Genomic DNA, 14,332 nt, shown 5'->3' with positions numbered 1-14,332 from the left:
GTAGCTACCAGCGCACTCCTATCGCCAGTGTTCAAACTCAGAGCAAGCAACTGCAGACTACTTGTCTGCCACCATTAATCACTAAGGATTGAGAGCAAATGTATAAGGACAATTTAATGAATCAGGTGGAATTAAGTGGGGAGCGGGATAAAATGCAACAGGCTTTGCCAAATGTTAATTTTGCAAGGCAAACCCTGTGCCCTCTGTAAGAAGTGAGGTTCCTGAATAAGGAGAAGGCAGAAGTAGATCCAGCATTGCTAGACCTCGGTCAGCATTTGGTACACGGAAAGCTGTTACAGGGGTTGGTGAGGTGCTGCAGGGCAGGTAAGAAACAGGCTCAAGGGAGATGCCCCGGCAGGAAGGCTTCTACACAGAAGGAAGCTCCAGAAGGATCAGACATTACACCTATCTAAAGTTTAACAGGTTCATCCACAATCTTGGTGCTAAATTATGGGGTGTACTGGTGAAATTTCCTGATGGCAGGGCTGGGAGGCCCAGCTAGGAGAAAGAAGGATCAGGATAGCCTAGAAAAAGATTTGCCTGAACTTGAGGACTGGAGTAACACAATGCAAGTTCAAGCAGGAAGCAACAAGGTTATGTATTTTGAGATTAAACAATAAATACACCTGGTCTTGGCGTAACTGTGACTTACTGGGTAGGACTGGAGTATACTCGTGGGTCACTGAACGTACATAACGTAGTCACGGGAAAGGCAATGAGACCCCACGATGGTGGCTTCCCTCTCTGAATTTTTTCTTCAGCTCATTCCTTGTGTAAGGGACCTCGGGTTTCTTACTTTCCAAAACTGATGGAAGGACTAATCAGACGATGCTTTTGTCCACAGCAGAGACAACAATCAGAGACAACGCTTCTCAGACTGAGGCTGCTCGGGTCTCTCCGGAACCCAGTCAGGATGTCACTCCGATGTTTCGCAAGTCCTTTTCACCTTCTACCTCGTTCACCTCTCCGGAAAGTATCTGGGGCGGCCGGCGAGGTAGGGCTGCCGTGCCAGGGTGCTGACGGGGGCCAGCAGGCCCCGCGGGCCTGGCTGCTCACCGCCCGGCCACGCCGCCGAGGGGACACCGGCCAAGGCGCGGCGCGGGCCGGCGGGGCCTGGCAGGGACGTGCCGCTGCGGTCCCCGGCTCCTTCCCGCTCAGCGCGCCGGAACTCTGCGAGGCGGCGGCGCCTCCCCCGGCGCTGGCCCCGCGGTAGCGGCGCTGACCCCGCGGGCGCTGCCGGCCGGCGGCCGCCCGAGCCGTGCGCGCCGCGCGGGGGGGCGGGGCTGCCCGCCGCTCCCCGCCCCATTGGCTCACCCCGGGGGACTCTCCGAGCTCCCCGGCGCCTCATTGGCCGGGGCTGCCCCTTTCCCCCTGAGCTAATTGGCGGAGCGGGACGGGATCCCCTCCGGCGGGGGGGGGGCGGTGCTCGGGCGCCGGGCGGGGGCGGCCGGTCGGTCACCTGCGGCCGGGGCGACCCCGCTCCTCCGGGCCCGCCGCGGCCGGGCGGGGCGGGGGGGGCGCGGGCGGGGGCGGCGCCGCCGCCGCGGGGCCCGCGGTCGTCAGGGGGAACGGCTGGGGAAAGCCGGAGAAACAAAGAACATGGCGAGGGGAGGAGGAGCCTGCGCCCCCTCCCCCGCCGGGAAGGGCGCTCCGGGGGCGGACAATGCCCAGCCCGGCCCGCCCCGGCGGCGCCTGGGGGCGGCTCGTCTCCCCCCGCCCCCTTTCCCCGCCCCTGTAGCGGGGCCCGGCGGGGGGCTGGGCCCGGCCCCCGCCCCGCGGTACGGGACAGGACGGGCTGGGCTGGGCTGGGCTGGGCTGGACTGGAGGTGGCGGCGGCCGGGAGCGGGCCCGTTGCCCGCCGCAAGTTTCGCCCGGAGTGGGAAAGTTGGGCGCGGTGCCGCGGCCCGGCGGGACCCGGCCAGGTAAGGAGCGGGCGCAGCGGCACGGCGGGCCCTGGGACAGGGCCCCCGCCCGTGGCCGGGGGGGCGCGGGCGGGACGGGGCACCTGCGGGAGCCGGGCCCGGCTGCCCGCTCCGCCCGCTGCTGCCAGGCGGCTCCCGTGGGCCGGGCGGGCGCCGGCTGGGGCCGCAGGTGCGGCGGGACGGGCGGGACGGAGCCGCGGCAGCGGCTGAGCGGGCGGCTGTGCCCGGCGGGGAGCCGGAGGGGGTGGGGGGGTGGTGAAGCAGTCCTCGCGTCTGGGAACTTCGCAGAAACTTTGAGCATCGCCCGCCCTGGCTTCTGCCTGTGCGGGAGCTGCCGCCGTGCCGCTGCCCGGGGGCACCTGGCCCGAAGCCCGGCGGGGACTGTCGTCCGGGTGCCGGTGCCGGTACGGGCACCTCCTGAAATACCCTCCCCGCATCGCCTGGAGTTACACACCTACCTGCGGAGAGGTGCTGGGAGCGCTGCCCTTGCGGAAGGAAAACTCTCCAGCCCGTTTTCTTGCAGCTGCACAGAGTGCGAGTCTCAGCTGGTTTTTCTCAACTCTCAAATTATTCTTTAGTTCTGCTCATGTCAAAATGATTTTAGTAGTGTTGTGAGGCCTTGGTCAGGATTTTGAGCCTTTCACTTAGTACCGAGATGGAGAGTTGTTTGATGGGTTTTCGGTGTGTTTTTTTTTTTTTTTTAACGATTTCAGCATCCAGTTTGAGAGGTGATTTAAATGGATCTGTACTGAGTGTTCAGCTTTTCAGCGTTAGTTTTGAGATGTCTTGAGCTAGTTACCTGAAATTCGGATTTCCAGAAATGTTTCGAAGTGAAAAGATATAGTGCTGGGCTGACTAAAATCATGATTAATGAGTTCATAATTAATTCTGTTACAGTCCCCCCTCCCCTTCCCTCCTCCAGATTTACATCCAGGCAGCTCAGCTGCATTTCAAAAGCCTGTTCTCATTTTCATGTAGTAAATTATTAGACTTTCAAACTGTTCTTTCTTCTTTTCTTCTCCCTTCACTCTCACCCTGATCAGTTGAAATGAAATTTTGGGGAAAAAGCGAGGAGTGTCTCCATGTACTTGGTTAGACACAAGTAATAAAGACAGCTTAGTAATAGGAAAGCCAGGAGCATAAATAGCCATTATTTTCCATCAAAGGTTAATTAGTTATCATATTTATATCTGCACATGTAAGTATAGGATGGGTAGACTTTTAAGGTGAAAGTGGCACAGCGGCTTTGGAAGGTACTGTTACACATTGCCCCAACTTAAGAAGAATATCTCTTTAAAATGTGTTGACATTTAATTGACCTTTGAAAGTTCATTCTGTTAATCATACTCAAAGCGCTAAAGCTATGGTTGACTGATCTGGTGTTCGTACATTCAGCCGTGCTCAGCATATAAATTCTGCAGCATAATTGCTACTTATTGAGCAAGAGTTTCTTTTCTTCTCTGAAAATGAGAAAGTTTTGCTTCGCCTCCGGCTGGGTGCTACAAGTAGAGTTGTGAATCCAAATGCTTTCCTGCCATCAGTTGTTGTGGCGGGTGTGGCCTCCAGCCAGGCAAGAAATTCCTTTGCTGAAACTGTGTTTTTCTCCTTCCTGAGGCCGCACATAGGGCAAGGTAACCTTGAAGGTTACTTCTGTGTCTACTGTGAGTCAAAACACAATGGCTCACTTTTGTGGGTTTGGTTTTTTTTTTTTTTTTTTAAGCTCTTCTAAACTCCAGCTGTTTGGATGGAGAAGGATGAGTTTAAATAGGTTGATTGCAGAAAAATAACAACCTCCCCCCAGAAAAACTTGGCTCTTAAAGTCAAACCTAATACACCTGTGTTAAAACACATACTACCTGCTTTATGGCTGTTGTCCCTAGCTTTGTTGTAACCAAAACTCATATAGATATGAAGAATGGAAACATTATGTATGAGGTTGCTATCAAAAGATATGGGTAAAGATTAATTTCTGCTATGTTCACTTTCTGAAGGATAGGTTTCCTGGTGAGGTTAATATCGCCAGCAGTATTTTTCATGTGTTGAGACCTCTTGTGTCATAGGTTGAATTTGTAAGCATGTCTGTTTCCTTGTGAGAAGTGAAGGAAATACTAAATGTTAAATGCAGTGTCTGTGATTTCTAATGGATCATTAGCTCTTTGTTGTTACCATTGAAAACTAATTAATAGATCTTACACTTAATTATAAATCTGCTTACAAACTTAGAGCCCTGGCAGTGCTGCTGTACTTTCCAAAGCTATTTTCCTAGTGCTGCTTTTGTAGCTGGAATCCCCTTCCCTAACTGTGAAGTCAGATGCGATGTTCAAGCAGTGTTTGCAGCCAAGTAACTGTCCTGCCACTCCATAGGGTTAGGAGCTGTTAAACTCTGGCGGGTGTGTGTGTGTGATCCGAGGGGGCCTTTTCATCAGGACTGTGTCCACCAACGTGCAAGTGCTTTGAATACTAAAAAGAGATCCTGTGGTTGAGTTTTGTTTATTTTTAGTACAATAGATACAAGTGCTTCATGTGATTTATTCACTGAGTCTTTAGAAAGCTGAGTGAAGAAGCATCTGTACTTTCTGTACAGTTGACAGAAGGATGAGGCAAAAAAATCCAAAGTAGCTTAAGGGTTGGAGCATGCAAATGCCTGACCCGTGGCTGCTCTGATGCCCAGTAGCCCAGAGCTGGCACCTGCTCCATCGGTATGACCTGCAGGGAAAGGCCATTAAAGGTGCCCTCCAGCCACCTCGGAGGACAATGAGCAGAGTGCCTCAGTGACCTGTGGGACATGTAGAGAGAGATCTGCCATGCAGGTCAGCTTTTATAGATGCTTAGGTCTTGGGTCTAGCTGGGTGAAGGTGTTGATCCATTTGTATTATTTGCAGTTGCAAACACTGTCCTGGAATCAAATGTCTGAGCAGGGCCCACTTTTCCAAAGGGGTCATCTTGCTGCTTTATTTGGAGGAGTGATATGAACGTGTTGCTCTCCTGGGTGGCAGGAGCTTCTGTGCTGAGCCTGTCCTGTTGAAATTGCTGGACAAAGCACGATGGTATCACCACAAGGACACAGGCATTCAGCTGGGGTAACAAAAGCCAAGTTTTGGGTTTTGGCTGAGGCAGACCTAGAGGGGATTGAAACATGAATGCTTCTTGTCCTAGTGTTTGTATTGTACAAAATGATTTCTGCTGGAGCTAGTCCATTCCCGATTTTCTAGTTTTATTGTTGGGATAAAGGACAGATCTGAAAGTTGCACTTTTTGAAAAGCACCTTCCTGCGTTTTGGCAGTTGAGGTGTGACAGGGTGAGCAGGCAATCTGGGAACTGTGAGGAGGTTTGGATGTGCAGTACTGGTTCCAGCAATGTTACGAAGGCTTCCATGTTGGTACACGTACCAACTGGCAGAAAGTTGTGTATTTGAAGGGTAGCAGCAGCTGAGCATGGATGTTTAAAGTTTTATTCATATCTAAAACTCCCATCAGGCACCTAAACCCTTGAGGGTTAAGAGGGAAAATCTTATGAAGGTGATGGTTGATGTTCTTTGTATCTGCATTCCTAGATTACTCTGAGGAGGATAATGCGAAGTCATTCACTGGAGATTATGGCATTGCATGAAAGGAATGTAACATTGAGCCATAAATTAACAGAAACAGGAAAAGCTCATTCTCTACTCTGGTTTGTTAATCCAGCTGTTTGCGTATATAACCCTTTGCACCAAGAACTTGTGCTGCATAAATGTACCTTTTGTAATAACAGAACTTAGTGCAGCAAGTACATTTTGCAAAGAGAAGTTTCCCCTTCTCTTTTAAATTCAGGTGTGTAGAAAATAAGTTACACATCATTCTCTAAGACTACTTTTGCCTGTAACGCTTCATGTTGAATAAAACAGGATGATAGTGTGGTCTTGATCAGAATTAGTCCGACAGATGCCTTTCCTCTGTAACCATTTGAAATTTAAAATAAGCATGAGTTGGAGTGCAAATGTAGATGGGTTTAGTTGCATTTTAACATACTCGCCAGTCAAGGTGAGCCCAAGCCATCCTAATGTGACATGCTTGACATAATCCAAAGGGGATTAGTTATTAATACATCTAAAAAATAAAGTCCTTGCTTCAGTGTTTTTCTTCAACGACACATGTTCAAAATTAAAGCTTTTGTAGCAGGTTGATTATAAACTTTCCATGTGTCTAAGCAACTGAGAGCTGTTCTTGGAGCTGTCGAGATATGTTCTAATAGCTCTAATTTGTAGGTGACTACGAAAGCTATATTTATCCATTGGGAATTTTTCTCTGGTAATAAATATCAGGAAAGTTTTTTGGATAGGAAACTATTTCATTGTTGTCCTGTCTCCTTTTCTGTTCTTTATCTGTAACTTCTAGGCAATTATTCCTGCCCATCAGGAGCAATGTTCAGTTACATCACTCTTTTGCATCTGTAGAAGGTTGTGTGGGAGTAGCGTAGAGTACTACTTAGAGTAGCTCTTTGATTTATACTGGGAATTTTAGGGTGTAAGTGGGGAAGGAGTATAATTTTGGATCCCAATGCCTGAAGCTAGCAGTAGGATTTTTTCTGTCCTTGTGCCCTCTTCTTACCTGCCCCCCATCCCTGGTTACTCACATGCAGCTCTGGTCAGTCTAATGTTTTCTCCTTTCTTTGTAGGACTGAATAGTTTATCTTTTTAACTTGATGGATGTTGGTTCCATGTGCGTATTAGTCTCTTGTATCTTCTGCTTCTGGGAAGCTGGGAGGAAAGACCTTTTCATGCTGATGAGAATACAGGTTAAGAGAAACTTGAAAGTGTAACATTAACAGAATTCAGGTTCGTGGCCCTGTCAGTATGATGTCAGCATTTTATCCGATAGGTCAGAGTATTTAATTACAAACTGTGGGAACAAGCAAGTGTTTAACTACCTTGAAGCTGATGTTCAGCCTCCTTCTGTTCCCTCAGGCTATAATCCTGGTTTGGTTATACACAGGGAAAGGGAAGGCTATTGGAAATAAATGAAGAATGGGACTTGAGTAGGTGTATTGCTTCGGTCTGTATGTATGCAAAGGTTAATGCATTTGCTGCACATGAAACTCTATTTTTGTTCCTTAAATGGTGCTTTTATGTTTTACTTGCATAGTGCTTTGAATAAACAAGCATTTTCTAAATTACTTTAGCATGCAATGTTGTTAAAGTTGCTTTCTGCGCACTTACTGGATGTGTTGCTTAACACAGTACACAGAAGTTCTCTTGCACCTAGCACTGATTTCTGATAATGTTCAGGTACCTTCGGGACAAGAGTAATAAATACGTTGCACAACCTCATAGGTAAAAACGTGTAAGCTGAAGTCTTGCAGGCTCTTCTGCAGTGTCTGGAGCCATTGCAGTTCACTATGGAACACATTAAGTAAAAATAGTCTTGTGGTCAGAGACTGTAATTGTTTTGATCTACTGGAGATGGAGCAAACATTATGATTGTGCTAATTATTCTGGGAGTCTTTATGTCCAGTTGTGTGTTTGAGTTCTGTACAAGGGAAGGAAGGGGTGATGGGGAGAGAAAATAGCCCTTCCCTGTATTTGCAAGGAAGTTGGGATGGGTGCTATGTCCTGGCTATGTACAAGCAGAACTGATTCCTGCATTAATTTCCTGACCCCGAAATCGTAAATATGAGGGTAAACTTGCAGCATGTGAGGTGTGGGTCACTGGACCAACACAAGGATCAGAGTTCAAATCCCGGCTTTTCTTCAAGAGTACAGGAGGGTATAAAATACATTCCCCAGAGATGTGACTTCAGAGGAAATTACATGTCCTGTATAAAGGACATAAGAAATCTTAAGTTAGGAGACAGTTTGCAAAATACAGGACAAAAGAGTCCTAGAAATTCTTGGAGGATGTTGGGGCAGAGTTTCGTGTTTGAAGATAGTTCTGGTCAGCTCAAACATACATTCCTTTCTGTGTGCAGGGATCTCGGATACGGATCACCCGCTGCCTGTAGTGTGTCCCCTGTGCCCGAGGCTTGTTCTCACTGTATCTGTATTTTGCTTTCCTTTGAATATGGACAGTGAGGTTGTATGAGTTGTGTACTATAGGCGGTTTGTTCATCCTGTTAAATTTGAGTAAATGTACTTTGCTAAACTTGGGTAATGCTTCTCCCAAATAACCATGAGAAAAAGTTATTGCCATTGCGGGCTGTTTTCTTGTTCATTCTTTATTCTTGTGCTGACCTAGTCAGTGGTCTTTGTATTTCTCTGAAATTGAAAACCAGCAACTTAAGCATTCTGCATTGGGAAGTGGCGCAGCGATGCATGTTTATGAACAGCTTCAGGCCAGTCACCTGCTGCGTTCCATGGTGGAACAGCAACTGGCATGGCACTCAGCTCTGCCAACAAGTAATGCTCTGAACCACCTGGGCATCACCCACTTCTGCCAGCTGATACGAAGGGACAGTTGAGCCTATTGCACCTTCCTTTCTGTCCAGTACTTAAGGTTTGTGGGCTTCATAGTGATGCCCTTGTGACACTGAACTATAGAGTAGTAAACAACACTGTACTGTTCACTGATTCTATAGCAGAGCACTGATACCCCTCTTTAGCCTTCACTTGCTGCTGGAGCTGGTTGACTGAGAAGATGTGTTTATCAAAGGCTTCCTCATTTCATGTGGTCCCATACAGTACTGGTTCAAGTACCTTCAAAAGGTGTCAGGAGTGCAAATAAATAAATAATCTATTTTGATTATATACATTTCAGTTAATAAGACCTACTTAACCACATTTCTTTTGCTTTTGTCAAGTGCTCATAACAATCGTGTATATTCTTCTCCTTCTACAGATTGGTTTACTTTAGTTCCCCTTACTGTGTTGTTTCCATGCCCTTTTCTTCTCAATCTCTTTTGGTTTTTCTCCTAATAATCTAGTTCTCTCTTGTGTGTCTGTCCATCTGTCCATTTGCAAGGAGGTTCTGTATGTCCCCTTTCCTCCAGAGTGATTGCATGAATAAATTCCTTCTCTGTCTTAAAGGCTCAACTAGGAGGACTCTGGGGATTTTGCTTTTCTGAAGTGATGTTCAACCTCAGATTTATTGTATCGTTTGTTTTGGTCGTGTAATTTGTATGTTTCTTAAGATAATAAATAAAAGAAGTCATTATGCCTGTTTCTGGTGGGAAATTTAACTGCTTCAGTATAGGTTCTTATCTCCTCTAATTGAGACAGCTGCCTTCAGGAGTAACTTGTGACTTTAAACACATTCAAAGTTTTAAATTACTATACCAGAAAAGGACACAGTTTTAATAATGGTTGTTAAAAGCTATCTGAGGTCTTGCAGACAGTCCTAATAATGAGACCTATGTGATCTGAACTACTGAACTTGTGGAATTACAATAACTTCTGTTCATGTGTGTGATACAGATTCCTGGAAATCTGAGGAGCAGTCTTCAGTGGCCAAAGAATGCAGTTCTCCCCAGACATGCGTGTATGTTGCATGAAGGCGACTGAAGTAGGATCAGCTGGTATCCAAGAAGTAAGTTCTTGGATTTTTTTCTCCGGATATATTTCTGCTGAGGTGCACCATAGTATTCGTTCACCTAGATGGATTAAAAGCTGATTAAAATACCCAATGATTAGACACTGGGGAGAGACTTTTGGGAGAGGCTTAAGAAAATGTGCTATATGTTGTTCATACTTTTACCAGTAGTTTTGACATCTTGTTCCCAGACGTTTGGATGTTCTGTCTCTTATTTGGTACATAATTTCAACTGTCTGCAACTGCCGGCTCAGTGCAGGGGGAGCCTGTTTCTTCAGGCATTTTAGAGTGAGTTCAAGTGCAGTTGGGAGAATTGGGTTCATTGGCAACAGTTGGAGATACTCATGCTGTATCATAACAGCTGTGAACTTGAGTTCATATAAGTAATGTGTGCTTAACCTTCCTGTGCTGTCAGTGGCAGGAAGAGGAGGAATAATTTTTTCCCATATTTAATGATGATCTTAAGTTTTTTGACAAGCACATTTGAAAATGTGTACTACAAAGCAACTTAGGAAACAATTGCCACAAGTTAAATTTTCTTCAAGTTCTGTGCAGTCTTGAATTTCCATTTTTATCTGTTGATATTGCAGTGTTTTTCTAGTATAAATTAAAAACTAATTTACCTGTTTGAGTTTGCATATCATCTCATCTGTAGGGAAGCTGATGGAAAATGTAGAGGATCAGTTTTTGAATCCTAGCAGCACTTGGAAAATTTTGGTTTCGTTGCTTTTTTATTGTGTGGTGTTTTTCTTTATCACCAATAATCCAGTCATCTAGCTTGAAAATTTCAGAAGAGTAAGAGAAAAACATTTTAATTTTTTTATTTTTGTTTTTAACTGAACAGCGCTTAAGTGTCATCAGTTTGCACCTTTCTCCATCTGTGACATGAACTGAAAATTCATGAAGACGTTGAAAAGTTAGAACATTGTTCCTTTTTCCTTACTTGCATTTGTTAAAAACCTTATCAAGAGCAGCATGTATCAAGCCCTGTTGATTGATATTCACATCTTGGACACTTTCTGCCTAAACACCTCCATAAGAATACTGTACAAATTAAAAAAACAGAGCAGTAAAGATAACTGATGGCATTCTTTTGACTAGCAGTCCATACTGTGTGATAAAATGCCTCACAGTTTTAGATTGACCTTGCCTTGGCTTTTGTACAGATATCATCTGTTTGATGTCTTTTAAAAGCGGAAGGGAAGACATACATGGAGTAGAATTGCACGTTGTTGCTGACATAATGTCCTTCATCTAATTAATTCAAAGTAGTAGGATTTTATAGTCTCCCTACTTTTTTCCCCTTTAAGTTGCAGATACTAGGCTGGTATATTTACAAATGAAAGGCTAAGCTCTGCTTCATGACTAGGTGTAATTAAGCTGAAATCCTGTATTTCTGCAATCAGTGAATGGCATCCAAGGATTTTTTTGTTACTTTTTTTTTTTTTACAGTTCAAATATATTGCCTTGCAAGGTGACTATTTCTGTTTTTTCTCAGCTGGCTTGTGATAATCAAGGTGAAACTTGTCAGAAGAGCAACTCTCTTTTTCAACAGTATTGTTATAGGAAATCTATTTTCTTATCCTCCTGTCCTTTGGTAGAACTCATGCGGGGATGTCAATATCTCCTTGTGTTGGCAACTTTGTGAAGCTGGGCATCTTCCTGAGAGTTTCATAGCTTGTCATGGTAGCTACCCTAAGGAGGGTGCAAGTGGATGCAAGTGTGGTATATAGATGCCAAGTGTTAGGAATTTCGGGAATGTAGAGTCGTGCGGCACTGATAAAGTTTGCTTTGTTTCCTTAGTGACTTGACCCATTGAGAAAATGTGGTTCCCTAGGAAGCTTTAATAGCTCAAAGTTGGTATTGAATAAAGGGAAAGGCCCCAGCATAATTCTGCTTGTTTTCACCTGCTGCCTGAAAGATTAATTTTCTTAACCTTAGCATAGAAAATATAACCCTGAATTTTGAAAGTGATTTATAGGGATCCTTCACACTTATCAGTTTGAGTAAATACGCTGCAGGCTTCTGCGTTCCAGCTATGGTCTTTTCATAACCTACTCTGTTTACAGTGCGGCAATTTCATTTGGGGGCAAAAAAAGTTTCAAGGAAAAAACACCTTCTAATTAGAGTGATATAATCGCTCTGCTTGCCTGCTGCGGTTTCATATGACTTCAGAAAAATAGTTGAGTGATTAATCTTTAATTTTCCCCATCATTAACTTAATAAGGAAACAGGAGATAGAAGAAAAACAAACAGCAGAACTATACAACCGGGATGTTATTATCCCAAATCTTTTTGGCTTTTTCATTTGGTGAGAAATGCTATTCTGCCAACATGAAGTGTAGCAGCAACTGGTTAGCTCAGGTAACTTGTAGAAATCTTCTAACGGGTTTGAACTTTATTGAAGTCTTTGCAGAGCTTGCTACGCGACTTCCTCCCTCTTACCCCCCCAGACCCCTGTGGGTTGGGTGGGTTTTTTTCTGGAAGCAAATGTTGCATAAACTAACTTCTAATATCACATAACTCCCTCGCACCCGCTTTTCTGTGGGGAAGGAAGCCATCCCAGACACTGGAGTGAAATACCCTTAGAAAAGGTTTGGTTCTGTTTTCATGCCAGTTGCTATCTTTAGTCACTGTGCTGATGATAAGCAAACTTAGTTGTGGAGTAGTTCAGTTTTTTGTAATAAACGTGACAGGATTGCTCTGGTCTCTTGGAGAACAAAACAAATGCAACAGTGGCAGCAGGCTGCTCCTTTCATACATCTTTATTTTAATACTTACCAGATGTAAAATAGGCAACATAATTCTAGAAGTGTAATGCTTGAACAGAAAATATGCCTGGCTGTTTGCAAATGTTCTTCTGGAAGTTGCACTTTATTTCATATGTGAACGCTTAGGAAAACAGTCCCATGTACATCTGCGGGTAGCAATGCAGCAACAAAAGTTGTAGTGATCATAACTAACCTGCTCGGAGGCCTCTGCATGTTAATAATATAAAGTAAACAGCTGAGGAATGTGTATTGCTGTTGACAGTGAGCGACTGTAAACATCCTCGACTGGAAGCTGTGAAGCAGCAGATGGGGCTTTCAGTCGGATGTTTGCAGCTGCCAACTGCCACAGACGTCAAGAAATGTTTGACACCTAAAGCATAGTTGTCTGTTTAAAACTTCTTTTCCATTTGGTTCATCACAGACATATGAATTTAGGCCAAAATTTTCTATGTACTGCTTAATCTTTCTTGTGCTGTCTGTGTCTGAATATCTAGACTAGTCACCCAAACTCCTGTAGGAAAAAGAGCAAAAATTGAATCAATTAGCTTATATTTATAACTTCAAACTCAATTCTGAGTTTCAGAGGTGAGTTTCTTTACAGCTTTTTAGGCTGTACAGGTTGCTTGGCTTCATTTCTAGACTCCACTACAAAGTTTTTACAAAATTATTTTGCATGTTTAGCATCTCTGCAATGGTTCATTTAGAATTTGAAATCTTAAGCCTTGTAGGAAGCAATCACTTACAGGAGTCCTGGAAACTAGAAATGCACCAATTACAGCAACTGTGGAAAAAAAAGTATATATATATAAAAAAAAAAAAATTACTGGAAGAGGCCCAACCCTGCAAAATGATGGGGAGGTCAGGGAGACCTCATGTGACCAGGTTCACATCTGACGAATCATGGCATCTCAGCTGTTTGAGGTTCAGTGATCCTCCCCCTTCTCCCTTTCCTTTCATTCTCCTTCCCTCCTCCCTTTCAAGGAAAAAAAAAAGAGGAAGTGCTGAAAGCTGATTCATACTTTTCTAGGAGTCAGTTGAGACAATTTCAAGACTTCAGTCCTGCCAACTAGTTTTATGTGTGGGTGGACCCCTGTGCTTACACATGACCCCAGGACATAGAGAACAGTTCATGCGATTGGGACAGTATTTAATGATGATTGCTATCATACCAGAAAAAGAGCAGCAAGGTTGTAGCACATAACTGATTTAAGTTGATACTGAATGCACTAGTGTATTCACTCTTGAGAGAAGAGATGCATCTTGTTAGTATGTATGTTAAATATCTACGCCTTTGGTAAAGAGAGTTTTGTTGTTGTTTTTTTTGTCTCAGTATCCTTGTTTCTCAAATATGTGTGCATGTTCCTATAAAAGTGTGAGGTGGCATAATCTAAACATTAATCTGTCTCTTTATATTTCACATAAAATACAGATAACCTGAGACTCTCTGGAGCTTCCGACTTTTTTTTTAAAGGGGCTAACATCCTAGTCAGAGTTCTTAGAAAACATTATTCACATGTAGGTAGCTAAAACGATGTCTGCAATGTCAGGAAAGCATGCTCTATATTTGATGAAACTTCACGAATACACGCTTTGCAAATAGCTTTCAGTGTAGATTTGTACACTTGCCATAGATTCAGATTATTGTATTTCAGCAGTGCTTGAAGGCTTCTGTTAGGATTAGCACTATACATCATCTCACACGCCTCACTGTCTGTAGTAAGGTACAAGTTCTACCAACAAGGGATTACAGTCTAATTCAAGACCAATAGTATTAAAGTGGAATCCAGATGATGTGGGCAGGGGACAAATGGGAAGAGTAAGAGGAAAACCAGGGGTACAGAGGGATGAGTTTAGGAGTAGGTATCTGTGTTAGGTGGCTTTGAGTTGTTTGCCTAATTAAAATAAGAGGAAGATGGAAGACATATCTGCCTAACCAGTTATTTGTCTGGCTAAAAGTATCTTGAAAGGTGATGGTTTGGTTGGATCGTGTGTGAATTTGAAGTTAGGGCAGACACTGACAAAGCTGTGTTTTTAGGTTGATCTTTTTTTCTTAGGTACAGCAGAGGGAGCAGGTGAAATGGGCAGAGGTTTCCAAAAGCCTTTTCTTGCAAATCTAAGAAACTCTGAAAAGCTTGTAGTG

The 14,332-nt window shown here is 44.3% G+C and overlaps 1 long non-coding RNA gene across 1 annotated transcript in view; it reads left to right on the top strand.

The window, feature by feature from the left end:
* Positions 1-1,815: 1,815 nt before the first annotated feature.
* LOC141968156 (uncharacterized) overlaps positions 1,816-14,332 on the top strand; it is a 40,008-nt gene continuing 27,491 nt past the window's right edge. Inside the window, exons 1-2 of the long non-coding RNA XR_012634815.1 lie at positions 1,816-1,922; positions 9,307-9,418. This is a non-coding gene — a long non-coding RNA (uncharacterized LOC141968156). The remainder of the gene's footprint in view (positions 1,923-9,306; positions 9,419-14,332) is intronic.

Source organism: Athene noctua, chromosome 1 (assembly GCF_965140245.1).
Source record: "Athene noctua chromosome 1, bAthNoc1.hap1.1, whole genome shotgun sequence".
In the NCBI taxonomy this organism is placed as follows: Eukaryota; Metazoa; Chordata; class Aves; order Strigiformes; family Strigidae; genus Athene; species Athene noctua.
This window is presented reverse-complemented; position numbering and strand designations above follow the sequence as displayed.